The sequence below is a fragment of the Mobula birostris genome, unplaced genomic scaffold, assembly GCF_030028105.1.
Source record: "Mobula birostris isolate sMobBir1 unplaced genomic scaffold, sMobBir1.hap1 scaffold_2072, whole genome shotgun sequence".
Classification (NCBI taxonomy): domain Eukaryota; kingdom Metazoa; phylum Chordata; class Chondrichthyes; order Myliobatiformes; family Myliobatidae; genus Mobula; species Mobula birostris.
The window spans coordinates 27,501-32,500 of NW_027275120.1; positions in this window are offsets into that span (position 1 = coordinate 27,501).

Genomic DNA, 5,000 nt, shown 5'->3' on the forward strand with positions numbered 1-5,000 from the left:
CCCGCGGCAGACCCACCTGCCCACCTCCGGAGATGGTAACGAGCCGAGCACGGAAGTTCGGCGCACGTGTCGAGACCGTCGCTTCCACTCGGCCTCTCCCAAAGGTAGGACCGACCAAGCCGGATCGATCGGGGAACAGAGGTCTAACGCAGACGACACTCGCGAGGGCACCAGCGGCAGGCTTGTCCCTTCTCCGTCTTGGTACACACAATGCCTCTTTGCTTTTCGGATCGATATAAAGCTTTTGCCACCGTCGGTCTGCCGGCCGCCGCCCGCGGTCCGCGCTCAGACTCTGTCTGTCCGCAGCCCCCGCTGCGTTCTTGGACTTTGTCATTTTTTTCGGAAATAGCGAAAAAAAGCTTTTATCATTGTAAGTCGGAGCTCGCCCGGCCTCCCGCTTACTGAGTCACAATTGAGTAAGGCTCACTTAGAACTCTGCACTGTGTCAACCGTACCACTAGTCACCCTGCTAAGTGTGTCTGGAAAACGTGTTCCCGTAAATCTCCGGGAACCCCGCCAATCCCCCCGTACAGAAATTGCATGTGTCAAGTCGGCGGGATGCCTCCCGGAAGTCCTACCGGGAAGGTCGCACTCTGGCCCCGCCAGGCGGGGCAAATCCGACCCCCATAGTGACTTCCGGGCCTAACTCGTTAACCAGAGCCGCGACAGACCGTGCAACAATGACATGTGTCAAACCGGCGGCACGACGCCCGGAGCTCATGCCGGTCGCGGGGCACCTCGGGCCCGCCCGACGGGGCAGATCCGACCTTCACAGGCTTCCGACGGCAATTGGTTAACCGGCGTGGCGCCGAGGGCACGCGGCTGGCTCGGCGGGCGGCCCTCCGGTAGTGCCGCCGTCGATCGGCCGCCTCGGTCGGCAGGAGGGCCCCGAAGTCGCCTTCATTCTGACTTCCGAGTCGGGACTTAGATTACTTTCGACTCTTCAGCCAAGGTCTCGGATCGACGGCGGGACCTGCGGTTGTCCCTCCGAAAATGCCGCCGCTCGGCCGGCACGGCCCGCCGAATACGTCCCCTTACTGGCTCCCGCCTCGGGACTTTGTCAGAAATTCATTCGGGCAAGGTTTCCATTCGGCGGCCGGAGCACCGGTAGTCATACGGAAAATGCCGCCCCTCGGCCGGCATGGGCCTGCGAATAGGTCCCGCTGACAGACTTCCGCGATTGGGTATTTGTCCGAAAATCCATACCGGCAATCTTCGGAATCGTGCGGAAAAGCTGCCGCGTGGCCCGGGTTAACCAATTGGGGAGGCCGGTGCCATCTACCGAATACTTCAACAACTCGTGAAAACGGCCTCCCTATATATCTGCAGGAACCCCGCCAATGCCCCCGTACAGAAATTGCATGTGTCAAAGGGGCGGCCGAATCTGACCCCGGCGGCCGAGCCTCTGGAACTCCGGGTCGGCCTCGGCCGGCAAATCCGACCCCCATCCAGACTTCCGGAGCGGACTTGGTTAACGAATTGCCACCGGGCAAATGGTTAACCGACAGATCTTGGAGGCTCGTTACCCAAGCCATCCCCCGCCGGTGCGAAAAGTTAACAATCAGCGGGCGGGCAATTCGTGAACCGACCGGGACCGGGCAATTCGTTAACCATTCGGAACCGGGCAATTCGTTAACCAACCTTGTCCTGGCAATGAGTGCACCAACCCGGCCGGACAATTCGTTAACCAAGCTGGCTCTGGCAATTCGTTAACCAACCTGGCCGGGACAATTCGTTAACCAACCCGGCCGGACAATTCGTTAACCAAGCTGGCTCTGGCAATTCGTTAACCAACCTGACCCTGACAATTCGTTAACCAACCCTGTCCTGGCAATGAGTGCACCAACCCGGCCGGACAATTCGGTAACCAACCAGACCCTGGCAATTCGTTAACCAACCAGGACGGGCAATTCGTCAACCAACCCTGTCCTGGCAATGAGTGCACCAACCCGGCCGGACAATTCGGTAACCAACCAGACCCTGGCAATTCGTTAACCAACCTGACCCGGACAATTCGTTAACCAACCAGGACGGGCAATTCGTTAACCAACCAGGCCCGGACAATACTTTAACCACCCTGGTTTTCCAATTCGTGAACCAACTGGGAACGGACAATTCGGTAACCAACCCTGTCCTGGCAATGAGTGCACCAACCCGGCCGGACAATTCGTTAACCACCCTGTCCTTGCCAATTCGTGAACCAACTGGGAACGGACAATTCGTTAACCAACCCGGCCGGACAGTTCGTTAACCAAGCTGGCTCTGGCAATTCGTTAACCTACCCGGCCATGGCAATTCGTTAACCAACCTGACCCTGACAATTCGTTAACCAGCCAGGACGGGCAATTCGTTAACCAACCTGGCCCGGACAATTCCTTAACCACCCTGGCCTTGCCAATTCGTGAACCAACTGGGAACGGACAATTCATTAAACAACCCTGTCCTGGCAATGAGTGCACCAACCCAGCCGGACAATTCGTTAACCAAGCTGGCTCTGGCAATTCGTTAACCTACTCGGACATGCCAATTCGTTAACCAGTCTGACCCGGACAATTCGCTAACCAACCCTACTCGGGCAAATCGTTAACCAAGCCCAACCCCGACAATTCGTTAACCAACCCTGCACGGTCAAGTCGTTAACCAAGCCCACACCCGACAATTCGTTAACCAACCCATACATGGCAATTCGCTAAACAACCCGGCTCGGGCAAATGGTTAACCAAGCCGGCCGGGCAAATCGTTAACCGGCCCGGCAGTCCCGACAATTCGACAATCAACCAGCTGAGGACAAACCCTTCGCCCTCAATAACAACTAGTTCTTGCCCCGCCGTCAAAATGTCCCGGCCGATGTTCATCAGAAACTCCTTGCTGGCCCATGGGCCCCCCCTCCTTACCTTAAGAGAGTCATAGTTACTCCCGCCGTTTACCCGCGCCGCACTGAATTTCGTCAAGTTGGGTCTGGCAACCCGCTAACCCGGCCGGCCGGGCCTGACAACGCTCTAGAAACCCGGAACAGGCAGTTTCGTGAACCAACCGCGCACGCTCCTGACAATGCGTTCACCCACCCTGCTCGGGCAAATCGTTAACCAAGCCCAACCCTGACAATGCGTTAATCAACCCGGCCATGGCAATTCATTAACCAACCCGGCTCGGGCAAATGGTTAACCAAGCCGGCCGGGCAAATCGTTGACCGGCCCGGCAGTCCCGACGATTCGACAATCAACCAGCTGAGGACAAACCCTTCGCCCTCAATAACAACTAGTTCTTGCCCCGCCGTCAAAATGTCCCGGCCGATGTTCATCAGAAACTCCTTGCTGGCCCATGGGCCCTCCTCCTTAACCTGAAGAGAGTCATAGTTACTCCCGCCGTTTACCCGCGCCGCACTGAATTTCGTCAAGTTGGGTCTGGCAACCCGCTAACCCGGCCGGCCGGGCCTGACAACGCTCTAGAAACCCGGAACAGGCAGTTTCGTGAACCAACCGCGCACGCTCCTGACAATGCGTTAGCCAACCCTGCTCGGGCAAATCGTTAATCAAGCCCAACCCTGAAACTGCGTTAACCAACCCGGGCATGGCAATTCATTAACCAACCCGGCTCGGACAAATGGTTAACCAAGCCCAACCCTGACAATTCGGTAACCAACCCGGCTCGGGCAAATGGTTGATCAAGCCGGCCGGGCAAATCGGTAACCGGCCCGGCAGCCCCGACTATTCGACAATCAACCAGCTGAGGACAAACCCTTCACCCTCAATAACAACTACGTCTTGCCCCGCCGTCAAAATGTCCCGGCCGATGTTCATCAGAAACTCCTTGCTGGCCCATGGGCCCCCCTCCTTACCTTAAGAGAGTCATAGTTACTCCCGCCGATTACCCGCGCTGCACTGAATTTCGTCAAGTTGGGTCTGGCAAGCCGCTAACCCGGCCGGCCGGGCCTGACAATGCTCTAGAAACCCGGAACAGGCAGTTTCGTGAACCAACTGCGCACGCTCCTGACAATGTGTTCACCCACCCTGCTCGGGCAAATCGTTAACCAAGCCCAAACCCGACAATTCGGTAACCAACCCAACCATGACAATTCGCTAACCAACCCGGCCCGGGCAAATGGTTAACCAAGCCCAAACCTGACAATTCGTTAACCAACCCGGCCCGGGCAAATGGTTAACCAAGCCGGCCGGGCAAATCGGTAACCGGCCCGGCAGCCCCGACTATTCGACAATCAACCAGCTGAGGAGAAACCCTTCACCCTCAATAACAACTACGTCTTGCCCCGCCGTCAAAATGTCCCGGCCGATGTTCATCAGAAACTCCTTGCTGGCCCATGGGCCCCCCCTCCTTACCTTAAGAGAGTCATAGTTACTCCCGCCGATTACCCGCGCTGCACTGAATTTCGTCAAGTTGGGTCTGGCAAGGCGCTAACCCGGCCGGCCGGGCCTGACAATGCTCTAGAAACCCGGAACAGGCAGTTTCGTGAACCAACTGCGCACGCTCCTGACAATGTGTTCACCCACCCTGCTCGGGCAAATCGTTAACCAAGCCCAAACCCGACAATTCGGTAACCAACCCAACCATGACAATTCGCTAACCAACCCGGCCCGGGCAAATGGTTAACCAAGCCCAAACCTGACAATTCGCTAACCAACCCGGCCCGGGCAAATGGTTAACCAAGCCGGCCGGGCAAATCGGTAACCGGCCCGGCAGCCCCGACTATTCGACAATCAACCAGCTGAGGACAAACCCTTCGCCCTCAATAACAACTAGTTCTTGCCCCGCCGTCAAAATGTCCCGGCCGATGTTCATCAGAAACTCCTTGCTGGCCCATGGGCCGACAATTCGTTAACCAACCCAACCATGACAATTCGCTAACCAACCCGGCCCGGGCAAATGGTTAACCAAGCCCAAACCTGACAATTCGTTAACCAACCCGGCCCGGGCAAATGGTTAACCAAGCCGGCCGGGCAAATCGGTAACCGGCCCGGCAGTCCCGACAATTCGACAATCAA